Genomic DNA, 14,580 nt, shown 5'->3' with positions numbered 1-14,580 from the left:
ACTAAACATAATAACAAAACTACAATACTAGACTATATTTGATACTTAGTTTGGGCTCAAGCATCTGCAACAGTTTGACTGATATTTTCCGATAAACATGGCACATTAAATAAGGTACTATAATGGACTATTCAGATCATTGTTGAAAGAAAATATAATAAAAGGACCACCTCTGATTACCAATTGATGTTTATAGTTTGAGCAGTAGCAGCCCCGTTTTCAAGTTATATTTTTATTCCCAACTTGGGTATCTAGGACCTTTATCTAAGATGATATACATAAATGAATTTGCTAAAAACAAGGGTTCCAAAGCCTTCTTTTACATTAAATTTAGCATCCTTTTAATTCAGACCAATAAAAGAAGAAAGCAGAAAGTCCCACAAAACCAATAACACTAATGCAGGTACAAGAGGATAAACACAGAACAGTAACATAACAACACCTAAAGAAATGTCAAAAATGGAATTTTAACATCACAAAGAATAAAAATTCTTAGTAAAACTGTTGGAAACATAATGGGGTTATATAATTGTTTTCGTTTTTAACTCAAAATATAATATATGAATATATTAATACATAATAGAAACCAGGTGTTTTTGTTTATAATATTACAAACAAAGAAATTACACACAACAAGGCTACGGCCTTTTTTTTAACTAAGCTACAACACCTTTTTCTTTCTCTCTGTTTTTTCAGTATGTTGTACAAGTTTGCTGAGTGTTCTATTTATAGGCTTGAAATGCACTACTTGATGTCATGCCTTACATCACTATTCATTAACTATTCCCAGTCTTGCATATGTAGAATTCAAATGATAGCCCACCTTTATTTATGGTATTGACCTGGTACACAGCTAATACTCCAGCCTCATGTAAACTTCTTTTCTTCTTTGCACACATACAGCCTACCTCAATTCATATATTTAAAAAACCATGTATCTAACATCTGCATGAAAGCTTGACTTCAGCATTTTTTGCCTACCATATTTTGAGGATGACTATTATACATAATTTAGGTGTTCACCCAGCTGTTTATTTAACATCTACTCGAAAGCTGTGTTGTTAACATTTATTAGGGTGGTGGAGAGTTTGAAATTCTAACACTCCCCCTCAAACTCGACTTTACATTTCGAGTTTCACTTTCACTTATCGAAACACGTCCAGCTTCAACGGCTTTGTAAATATATTGCTAAAGTTTCTTCTGTCCTGCAGTGTACCCGCTCCACAATTTTCTCATTCAACTGTTCTCGAATGAAGTGATATTTGATATTGATGTGCTTTCTTCAACCATGTGACACTGGATTTTTCACCAGAGAAATAGCGGATTTATTATCCACGTAAATAGCTTAACCACATAGCTTGACATGCGCACGCTGCTGCTGCTGCTGCGATGTATTCCGCCTCACATATTGAGAGAGCAATTGTTTATCGCTTCTTCAATGACCACAAAAAATTATAGAACCAATATGAAAAGCAAAATCCGAAGTGCTTTTGCCGTCATCCAAGTCACCACCATAATCGTTGTCTGAGTAGCCTACTAATTTTGAATCTGCAGAGTATGTGTAAAATAAGCCATGATCAAGTGTATCTTTTATGTACCTCAAAATCCTTTTAACTGCCATAAAGTGATCTTGCTTCGGCTTCTCCATGTACCTACTAACCAATCTGACTGCATACATAATATCTGGACGAGTAAAAGTTAGGTACCTTAGACTTCCAACCAAACTTTTGAACAACGTCGAATTTACCAACTCCTTTGTTCAATCAACTCTGAGCTTTATGCTTGGTTCTGATGGTGTGCTCACTGACTTGCATTCTTCCATTCTGAACTTCTGTAAAATCTGCTCTGCATATTTTTTCTGAGATATAAAAATCCCGTCTTTGTTTTGCTTCACCTCGACTCCAAGAAAGTATGGCATTTGACCAATATCTGTCATCTCAAATTCGTTAGTCATAACTTTCTTAAAATCATCAAACATACCAGGGTTATTTCCTGTAAATATCATGTCATCCACGTACAAGCACACGATCATTATATCTCCCCCTGAATTTATCTTTAGATATAGGGCATGCTTGTATGGACTCTTCACGAAATCATTTTTCTGAAAATATTCATCAACCCTTGTATTCCATGCTTGCGGAGCTTGCTTCAAACTATATAAGGCTTTCTTCAGTCTGTAGACTTTGTTTTCCCGACCTTTCTGAACATATCCAAGAGGCTGTTCAATATAGACTTCTTCTTCAAGATAACCGTGGAGAAATGCTGACTTGACATCCATCTGAAATATCTTCCACGAGTTCTAAGCTGCAATTGCTATCAGAAGCCGTATGGTATCAACTCTTGCAACTGGAGCGAATACCTTGTCATTGTCAATGCCATATCTCTGCTTGTAGCCTTTAGCCACCAACCTCGCCTAGTATTTCTCCACTTCTTCATCTTGATTTGTCTTGGTTTTATAGACCCATTTGACGCCAATTACTTTGTGTCCTTCTGGAAGATCTGTGAGCTCCTATGTATCATTTTTCTTGATTGTGCCAATTTCTTCATCTATGGCTTTGTTCCATATACTTTATTTAGAGGCATCCTCAAATGTAACTGGATCACACTCATTCTAAGCAAAATAAGGAATAATCAAAGGATGTTTGTACTGGACTTGTACTTTCATAGATATTATCCAGACTCCGCATCTTTCGTGGTGCTCCCCTTGAGCTGCTGCTTCCTCCCGTGGATGGTTCTGATCCAGGAGTTTGTTGATTTGAACTTGGTGGAGGAGTTTGATCATCGTCATCTTCAAGATTCTGGTTATCACCGGCATCATCATCACCATTGAAAAATAAACCAGCAACTTTTCCTTCATCCTCGCTCCATCTCCAGTAATCAGATTCATCAAACTCAACATCTCGAGAAATGATTAAATTCATCATTCGGGAATTATAGAGTTTATATGCTTTGTTCCTTTTGTCATATCGGGTGAAAATGAATTTCTCGCCTTTATCATCCACCTTCTTCCTTTTCTGATCGGGAATATTGGCATAAGAAATACACCCAAAAATTCTGAGATGTCCAACTGATGGTTTGCTCCCGCTCCATGCTTCATTTGGAGTTTAATTTCTAACACTTTTTGTTGGACAGCGATTCAACAAATAAACTGCACATAGAACGGCTTCCGCCCAGAAAGTTCTTGGCAAGTGCTTTGCTTTCACCATGCTTCTTGCCATGTCATGCCATGTCATGAATAGTGCGATTCTTCATTTCTGCAATGCCATTTTGTTGAGGTGTATATGATGTTGTCAATTGATAATTTATACCATATGCTCGACAGAAACTCCTGAATAAATTTGAAGTATACTCTCCTCCTCTGTTTGATTTGAGTGCCTTCAAATAATGTCCACCTTTTTCCGCCAATGCTTTGAACACCTTGAATTTATTAAGAGCCTCTGATTTTTCTTTGATGATATACACCCAACTTTTCCTGCTAAAACCATCAATAAATGTTAGGTAATACTTATTACCTCCGAGTGATGGGATATCAAATGGACCAGCTATATATGTGTGAACTATCTCTAATGGCCTCCTGGCTCTCCATGATTTTCCAACGTGAATACTTTGCCTGTGTTCTTTTCCCTTGACACATGATTCACACAAATTTTCTGGTTCGTTGATTTCTGGCAAACCGTCCACCATCTTTGTCTTTGACAATAATTTTAAGCCTGAAAATCCAAAATGACCAAATCTTAAATGCCATAACAATGAGTCATTTTAATGACTGATTTCAAGCACTTCTGCACTTTCATCTGCATATCAAGTGTGAATGGGAGATTCTTTGACAATTTCACATCTGCAATTAATTCTCGAACCTGATTTCTGATGATGAGAGAATTATCCTGCATCTGAATATTATACCCTTTTCTCCACAAGTTGGCCAAGACTGATGATATTATTTTTCAAAGAAGGTATATAATAAACATCATTTATATACTTTTTCTCATCATTGTTTGACACAATCGTAATTGTACCTTTCCCTTTGACCGGAATTTTTGACGAGTCACCAAAAGTAACTTCTCTGCTGATGGTCTCGTCTATCTCCGTAAATAAATCTTTATGGCCAATCATATGATTGCTGGCTCCTGAGTCAAGATACCAAACATTTTTCTTGTTTTCCTTATCTCCTTTATAAGTGAGGAACATAGCATTGCCAACGTCTTTATCTTCTTTTGTTACAGCAAAGTGACTCATTTCTTCCACTTTTGATGCTCTATATTCATAACTGGTTCATTCGTTGCTCGTGGGCTTGAAGTGAACCTACGAGCTCATCAATGGAAATTATGGACAAGTCCTTTGACAACTCGATAAAAGTAACAACATAATCAAATTTCCTTGTCAACAAACGAAGTAATTTTTCCATGACCCGAACATCATCGAGACTTTCCCCATTTTTTTTAATCTCATTTATCACCGTTTTCAAAAGCGTAACAAATTCACCAATATTTTATGAATTCTTCATCTTCAAATTTTCGAACTCCCCGCATAGCACCTGGAGCCGCACCTTTTTAACTTTTTCAACTCCTTAGAGTGATTTTTGTAAAATCTCCCATGCTTCTTTCGCCATTTTTGCATCTGAAATTTTTTCAAAGGTTGATTCATCAACACCTTGAATAATTGTATATAAGGCCTTTTTATCCTTTTTTCGGGTCTCTTTCAAAATCATCTTCTCCGCATTTGTAAAGGCTACTTCGGCGACAGTATTTGTGGGCTCGTCATACCCGCTTTCAACAATATCCCAATTATCGTAGAAATCGAGAAACCGAGAAACCGGTCGCATTTAAATAAATTCGACCGCTGACGGTTGAATTTAGATAAATACAACCGGTTTTAAGACCTGTCGTACATATGAGAGTGGTATTTAGTAGGTCGGTTGTATTTATACTAAATTCGACTGATTGAATTCTACCGGTTGTATTTGAAATGCGACTGGACGCGGTCAAACTAAATTTTCACCAAAAACATTTAAAAAAATTTGAATGGACCGCCCGAAAAATATAAATTCAACCGTATTCAATCAATAATACAATTTTAATTTCAACTCCATTCGATCGATATGACACACACCGGAATTAAAAAAATCTCGCCGGAAATCGGAATTTTCCAGATTCGAGTGAGCTTCCCAGAATCCGGTCAACTTTCCCATTCCGGCAAACCAATACAAATTCAAATCTGCATTTTTCAACTCGTTTATGGATACCAAGTAATTCTAAACTACTTCTCCAATTCAGAACTAAGCCTAACAACATCATATCATCACCAAATTGTTGGTTCTGAGCAAAATAAACTGGAATCAGCATTTTATGGCCAAAAATAGAAACGGGCCAAAAACAAAAACTCAACCAAATCAATATTTAATATCACAAACTAAAGTATAAATTATATACAATCCAAATATGTATGATAAAACACTAAAATCTAACCCTACAACTCCGGAAATGATCCCAAAACTCCCATAATTCGAAGAGGTCGTTTAGTTTGTTCATTCGAAATCAATCATTACCGTTGATTTTGACTAACTTGATCTAATCATGGTTGTTGATTAGTATCGGTGAGGGAGGAGATGGCGAGTTCGAGATCCCAGTTGTGAGCGGAGAGTATCTCATAGATTAAATCGGTGTCGTCAACGCCGGTGATGGCTTGGAAATAAGCGACATTATCGGCAACGTCAACCTTGGTTGTGTGTACAGGTTGAATTGGGGGGTTAGTTAGGTTTGGTTTTGGGGATTTTGAGGGGTTTGTGATTAAAATTAAAAATTGTGAAGGCTGGTTTGAAAGGAAGGGGATGGGGTGTCCTACACCGAGTGTAGACAGGCGGATTACAGGGGAGTGGGGACGGGTAAGTTATAATATAAATGAATTATAAGGGTTTGGTTTTGAGGGATTCTTACTTTGGACTTTATAATCGGGCTTTGGAATCATGGGCCCTGGTTTATACTTTTTTTTACTAAGTGGTTTATACTTTTACTTATCTATAATAATTCATTGTAATTTTGTTAGTCAAATCATCATTATTTACAACCATTTTTTTAATTAAAATTATTTATTAAAATTTTATACCAAAATAATTTTATTTTTTTTCCATTTTATCAGTCAATTTTAAGTTTGACTAATATAACCAACTAGTGTTTATTCCTGGATTTTTGTTTCGATTTTTTTTAAAACATTCAATGACCCTACCATATGGATGTCAATAGGTATGTATATTAGTGATATAACCAAAATTTCATATCAAAGTAATTTTATTTATTTTGTCATTTTAACAGTCAATTTTCAGTTTTACTAGTACAGCTAACTAGTGTTTATTCCTGGATTGTTGTTTTCATTCTTTTAAAATTATTTTTCAATGATCCAACCATACAGATGTTAATAGATATATATTAGTTATATAAACAAAGTTTCATATCAAAATAATTTTATTTGGGTTATCATTTTAACAATCAAGGTTCATTTTGACTAGTACAGCTAACTACTGTTTATTCCTGAATTATTGTTTCGATTTTTTTAAAAACAAGTTTCAACAATCCAACCATATGGATGTCAATATATATATATATATATTAGTGACATAACCAAAATTTTCTATCAAAATAATTTTATTTGGTTTCCCATTTTAATAGTCAAGTTTCAGTTTCACTCATACAACTAACTACTGTTTATTCGTGAATTGGTGTTTCAATTTTTTTAAAAACAAATTTCAATGATCCAACCGTATAGATGTAAATAGATATATTTATTAGTGACATAACCAAAATTTTAAATCAAAATAATTTTATTTGGTTTTCCATTTTAATAGTCAAGTTTCAGTTTGACTCGTACAACTAACTACTGTTTATTTCTGAATTGGTGTTTTGATTTTTTTAAAAATAAATTTCAAGGATCCAACCGTATGGATGTCAATAGTTATATATATGAGTTATATAACCAAAATTTCATATCAAAATAATTTTATTTGGTTTGTCATTTTAGTAGTCAAGCTTCAGTTTGACTCGTACAGCAAACTACTGTTTATTCCTGAATTGGTGTTTCGATTTTTTTAAAAATATTTTTCATCAATCCAACCATACGGATGTTAATAGATATATATTAGTTATATAAAAAAAATTTCATATCAAAATAATTTTATTTGGGTTATCATTATAACAGTCAAGTTTCATTTTGACTAGTATAGCTAGCTACTGTTTATTCCTGAATTGGTGTTTCAATTTTTTTAAAAACAAATTTCAACGATCCAACCGTATGGGTGTTAATAGATATACATATTAGTGACAAAACCAAAATTTCATATCAAAATAATTTTATTTGGTTTACCATTTTAATAGTCAAATTTCAGTTTGACTGTTGCAGCTAACTACTTTTTATTCCTGAATTGGTGTTTCAATTTTTTAAAAAATAAATTTCAATGATCCAACCATATGGATGTCAATAGATATATATATAAGTGATATAACCAAAATTTCATATCAAAATAATTTTATTTGGTTTGTCATTTTAATAGTAAAGCTTCAGTTTGACTCGTACAACTAACTACTGTTTATTCCAGAATTGGTATTTCGATTTTATTAAAAATATTTTTCATCGATCCAACTATACGGATTTCAATATATATATGTATATTAGTGATATAAATAAAATTTCATATAAAAATACTTTTATTTGTTTTGTCATTTTAACAGTCAATTTTCAGTTTGACTAATACAGCTAAATAGTGTTTATTCCTGGATTGTTATTTCGATTTTCTTTAAATTACTTTTTAACGATACAACATATGGATGTCAATAGATATATATTACTAATATACCCAAAATTTTACATCAAAATAATTTCATTTGTTTTGCCAATTTAACAGTCAAGCTTTAGTTTGACTAATACTGCTAACCAGTGTTTATTCCAAAATTGGTGTTTCGATTTTTTTTAAATTATTTTTCATAAATTTTGAAATATGTTAAATAAATATTTAAATTTTAAAATATTATCAAACACAAAAAAAATCAAAATTCTCCCATAATGTATAAGTTTTTCGCCATCATAAATATTTGTGCATGTGATGAATGTTATTCTTGTATATAAATATATATATATATATATATATATATATTTTATAATATATAATACTATTTAAAATTTTAAGTATATTTTATTTTTTTTATTTACTAAATACAACCGCTTGCAATTATTTTAATTATTTCAACTGATTTCGATTGAAATCGTTTTTTGTCATTTCAACAAATTTAAACAAAAAGAGCGGGAAAAAATCCCACCATTTGGTAAGGCTAAATTCGACCGCTAGCGGTTGAATTTAGGAGCGAAAAATAATTCAGTTGGCGGGAAAATTCCCTCCATTTTTTGCTGGAGATAAATTCAACCGCACAAAAAATCCGGTAGCATTTATTACTAAATTCGACCGTGGGCGGTTGTATTTAGCCGTGCCCAATGAATGAACTGGAATCGGTCGAATTTAGGCCGGTTAAATTTGTGCAGTTGAATTTAGCCTTATTTTCTTGTAGTGACGATAATATTGTGGTCACAATGAATGTATTTATTTTGCAAATAAAAAAGTCGTGTCATCTTTATTGGCTACAAAACACAGAATTTTCTTTCAAAACCCCCATGTTTATTAAAAACAAACACACAAATATAAGTCACATATCATCTTTTCTAACAAAAGCCACAATCTACATTGAACTATAAACCCATTGCAACTTACACAACCTAACAAAATCATACTATGAGCATTTCAACCAAAATCTTGTTTCTTCTTTCTCTACCCTTGGCTCTCCTTACCTTTCCCTTACCTCAAAAATCTCTTATCTAAACCTAATAAAGTTCCAGATGTGTTAAAAGAAAGTAAAGTTAAAAACAATAAATTAAACTATGAAAATAAGTAACCAATCGAGCTATATTTTGAAGAAACTTAAACAATCCTGCTCTATTTGTAGAAATCATACCAAAAAATGAAGGATTGAACTAATAACTTACAAAGCCCTTTTTGTACTTTGTATATAATTGAAATTGGTTCATCCTAAGAGATTGGAGATTGAAGATAAGAGATTGTTGTCTATTTAGGACTTTTGAGATTAGGGTTGAACGCTCAGAGAGAGACGCTAATGAAAGCTTTAAACCTCCGAAACACTACAATACAGTGAAATACAAAATATAAACGTTTATAAAACAGTTTATACAAGTTATACAACTAAATAAAAGAGTAAAAAATAAAAATTCAAAATGTATTACCACTTAATCCAAGAATCCCCAAATCGCAGAACCCTAATTACCTCAAAGAAAACAATCCATGGTGTTAGTAAATAAATCGAAGAAACTGTGTGTTTGTGTATTCAAGTACCTAATCCATGCTTGAATCCACGTTTCAATCGAAGAAGAAAGTGGGTCCACATAGAAGGAGAGATGGGTGGAGATGTGTAGTTTGCGTGTTTATATGTTTTGACTTAAATCTATTTTCAATTGAGGGGAAAATTACCGCCAAGACATTTTCATCTAGGGAACTATAATTTTATTTTATTTTTTATTATAAATTTACAGATTATTTTTTTATATAAGTAAAAAATGTTTTTATTATTTTTATATATTATTATTTGTTTTTGAAATAAAATGTAATACTTGAAAAAAATTATACTATTAAATTTAATATTTTATAGTAATGATGTAATTTTATGAAAATATATTTACTTTAATTTTAATAAATTAAAATAATACCTATTGTAACATTAATGTAACAATAGGTTAACGGCTATTGTAACACCAATTTCACGCTGTTACAATAGACCTCAAATTTCTGAGTTACAGCAACGAAGTGCTTATAACGCTTTTGAAAAAAAATTGAAGTAGCCCACTTATGATATAGTGTATATTGTTAGATATATTTGATAATGTCATGGCTAATATAATTTATGTTTAGATTTCAGATCTTACTTAACAGGACAAATCAGTACTTAACCGTTGATCAGTACTTATACTGGAAGTCAGGACTTAAGGATATCAGTACTTATATTATCAGGAGATAATCATCAGAAATTAGATATCATAACATAAGTGCTGAAGGACGATCAGATAAGGACAGTAGTTGATTAAAGGAAAGAAGATCAAGATAAACATAAGAAGATATATGCATGAAGAAGGAGTTCCGTGAAGAATGAAATACTTGGAAGAAAAGATATCTGATTGATATATTTTAGGAAGCAGAATTATATTCCATATCAATTAGCGATTATCTTGTAACTGTGTAGTATATAAACACAAACATAGGGTTTACACTATAAGTGTTATCATATTTCGAGAAGATTATTCATTGTAACCCTAGTAGCTCTCGTGATATTTGTTCATCACTGAGAGGTAACAGTTCCATACTATAACAGAATTTCTAGTTTCAATAAAGTTTGTTTTCTGTTACTTAAAATATTAAAGTTCGATTTATTTGTATTATACACTGTATTCACCCCCTCTACAGTGTGTGTGACCTAACAAGTGGTATCAGAGCCTATCTATTAACACACATACAATTAAAGATCCAAACACAATCATGTCTGACACAGAAACTCCAACTAAGCCTACCAAAACTGAGGAACCACCAAAGACACAAATTCAGAGTCGGTATGAGACCATCAGAGTTCCCATACTGAGACCATCTGAATATCCCATATGGAAGGTAAGGATGACCATGTTCCTGGAAGCAACAGATCCAGAATACCTTGATAGAATCAAGGAAGGGCCTCACAAACCAACCAAGCTTGCTGTTGCAGTTGCAGGTGAAGCGGCAAAGACTGTACCAAAGAAAAAGAGTGATTATACTGCTGAAGATATATCATCAATTGCTAAGGATGCTAAGGTACGACACTTACTGCATAGTGCCATTGATAATGTAATGTCAAACAGGGTAATCAACTGCAAGACTGCTAAGGAGATATGGGATGCTCTGGAAACAAGGTGTCAGGGAACTGACACAATTAAGAAGAACAGGAAGACAATACTCACTCAAGAGTATGAACACTTTGACTCAAAGACTAATGAGTCATTGAATGATTTATATGATAGATTTGTCAAACTTTTGAATGATTTGTCATTGGATCGATAGAGAGTATGATCTTGAAGATTCAAACCTTAAATTCCTGTTAGCTCTTCCTGAATGCTGGGATTTGAAGGCAACAATAATAAGAGACAACTACAATCTTGATGAAACAACTCTTGATGAAATCTATGGAATGCTCAAAACTCATGAACTTGAGATGGAACAAAGAAGCAAGAGGAAATGAGGAAATTCAAGGACAGTTGCTCTTAAGGCTGAAGAAGAATCCCCCAAAGCAGCTTCCTCAAGGAAAGACAAGGGTAAAGCTCTTGTTATAAAGTCTGATACTGAGTCATCAAGTTCTGAAAGTGATGATGACTCAGATTCTGAAAGCTTGCCTGAGACTGATGCTGATGAGGAGATGATGAAGCTGTGTGCTCTTATGGTGAAAGGAATCACAAAGATTGCATACAGGAAGTTCAGGATGGGAAAGAAGTTTTCCAGGAAAGGCATAAGTTCTGGTAAAAAGAATTTCAGAAGATCTGAAGGCAGAGGAGGAAAGTCTGACAGAGGAGATTATACCAATATTAAATACTATAACTGTGGTGAGAAAGGCCACATATCTCCTGATTGTAAAAAGGTAAAGGGTGACAAAGGCAAGGCTCTTGTCACAAAGCAGAAAAGCTGGACAGACACCTCAGACTCTGAAAGTGAGGAGAACTATGCATTAATGGCAAATGCTGATAAAGAAAGTGCTGAGAGCAGTTCTGAAGCTGTTGAAACAAAGGTACCTCAGACTACTTATGCTTTTCATACTGATGATATTAATGAGTTGAGAAGATATCTTAAAACCATGTTTGTTAGTTATAGAGATCAAACTTTAACATGTGAAAGATTAACTTCTGAAAATCTTACTTTTAAGAAAAGAAATGATTTTTTAGAAAAAGAGTTAGTCATGTTTCATCAAACTCAGAAGGATAGAGATGATGCTTTCTATGTTAGGGATGAAGTGCTAAAAATGAATGAATCTCTAAAAACTGAGTTAGAAAAGGAAAGAGAGATTATCAGATCTTGGACTAATTCTGGCAAAACAACTCAAAATTTTCTAAGTAGTGGAAACTGGAAAGAGGGCTTAGGTTATGGAGAGGATAAGAATGATAAAGGAACTGAAGAAATTAAGCCTGTTGTTAAGCAAAATCCAAAGTTAAAACCTGTTAAGTTTGTAACTGTAAAGTCTAAAAATGAGAAATCAGAAGTTAAAGAGGAATTAACTTCTGACAAACTAAAACAGGAAAATACAGCTGAAGTAAACATAGGCTTTATGACAAAGAAGCAGCTTAAGCATAAGCTGAAAGATGTTAAGAATGCAAACAAGGAAAAATCACCTAGGAAAAATAGGAATGGAAAGGAAGGTGTGAATAAAAGCAATAATTATAAACCTGTTCCTGATGCTCCTAGGAAAACATTTCATAACTGTGGAATTTCTAATCATCTGGCTTCTTTTTGCAGGAAGAATAAGAATATTAACTCCTTACCTTCAAAATCAGGAGTTAAGAGTCAGTCTGTTAGATACAAACCACAAAATCCTTGTTTTCATTGTGGTAGTTTATGGCATTCCATTTATACTTGTAAGGAATATCATAGTTTGTACTATGATTATTATCAAATAAAACCTTCTTTGAAGAAAGTTTCCATTGTTCCTTCTAGTGTAAATTCTGATTCAAAGTCTGATAATGTAAGTTCTGAAAAGAAAAATGTTAACATAAACTCTGATGCTAAATCCGCTGCAAATGTTAACAAACTTAATAAGACCAAAGGATCCAAGCAAGTCTGGGTCCTTAAAACTAATAATTAGTGGTCTTTGTGATTGCAGGGCAACATGAAAAATATTCTAGTTCTGGACAGTGGATGTTCAGGACACATGACTGGAAATAAGGCCCTGCTATCAGACTTTGTGGAGAAAGCTGGCCCAAGTGTTTCCTATGGAGATGGCAACATTGGAAAAACATTGGGATATGGCAATATAAATCTTGGGAATGTCATAATTAAAGAAGTAGCTCTGGTCTCAGGACTTAAACACAATCTGCCGAGTATAAGTCAAATCTGTGACAGAGGTTATCATGTTGATTTCTTTGAAGAACACTGTGAAATTGTGAGTAAATCTAAAGGCAAAGTTGTTCTGAAAGGATACAGGTGTGGTAACATTTATGAAGCTAAGCTTTCAACAAGTACTGATGGTTCTGCAATCTGTCTGATGAGTAGAGCATTAATTGAAGAAAGCTGGAATTGGCACAAGAAACTCTCTCATTTAAATTTCAACAATATAAATGAACTGGTCAAGAAAGATCTTGTAAGAGGATTGCCAAAGTCAGTATTTGCTCCTGATGGTCTTTGTGATTCATATCAGAAGGCCAAACAAAAAAAATCTTCATTCAAGAGCAAGACTGAATCATCAATTCTTGAGCCTTATCATCTATTACATGTTGATCTATTTGGTCCAGTGAATGTCATGTCTATTGCAAAGAAGAAGTATGCGTTGGTCATAGTGGATGAGTTCACCAGATACACATGGGTGTATTTCTTGCACACAAAAAGTGAAACTGCATCTATCTTGATTGATCATGTCAAACATCTGAATAAATTGCTCAAAGATTCTGTGAAAATCTTAAGGAGTGATAATGGCACTGAGTTCAAGAATTTGATGATGGAAGAGTTCTGCAAACACCATGGAATAAAGCAGGAATTTTCTACTCCTGGAACTCCACAGCAAAATGGAGTTGTTGAAAGGAAGAATAGAACTCTCATTGAAGCTGCACGTACAATTCTTGAAGAAGCAAAGCTTCCAACCTATTTCTGGGCTGAAGCTGTGCAGACTGCTTGTTTTACTCAAAATGCAACACTTATTAACAAGCATGGAAAAATACCATATGAGATGTTGAAGAAAAAGAAGCCAAATCTGAAGTACTTCATGTATTTGGATGCAAGTGTTTTGTTCTCAAGACTCATCCTGAACAGCTATCCAAGTTTGATCTAAAAGTTGATGAAGGAATCTTTGTTGGATATCCACTTTCCACAAAAGCCTTCAGAGTCTATAATTTGAGAACAAAAGTGGTCATGGAATCTATCAATGTCTCTTTTGATGACAAGAAGATTACTGGTCTTGAAGATTTCATTGATCATGATCAGCTGAGATTTGAAAATGAAGACTCAAATTCTGATACTGAAAATCCTGACAGTCTAAGTCCTGATACTGTAAACTCTGATGGATTAAACTCTGATATTATTGAAACTGTGGTGACTACGTCAAAGGAAGATGCACCAATGCAGGGGGAGCATACTCAAGATCCTACCACATCTCAAGAAACATCAGAACATACACCTGGCTCTTCAAGTTCCGATTCGTCAAGTTCTGATAAGCCAAGTTCTGATAGTGCTGAAAATCTAAATTCTGAAGAATCCAACTCAGAGAGCATAGTTTCAGGGGGAGCATCAGAAAATGAAAATGAAGACAACATGGA

The sequence above is a fragment of the Apium graveolens genome, chromosome 5, assembly GCF_009905375.1.
Source record: "Apium graveolens cultivar Ventura chromosome 5, ASM990537v1, whole genome shotgun sequence".
In the NCBI taxonomy this organism is placed as follows: Eukaryota; Viridiplantae; Streptophyta; class Magnoliopsida; order Apiales; family Apiaceae; genus Apium; species Apium graveolens.
The sequence above is the reverse complement of the archived record's forward strand: the minus strand, read 5'-3'. Positions refer to the sequence as shown.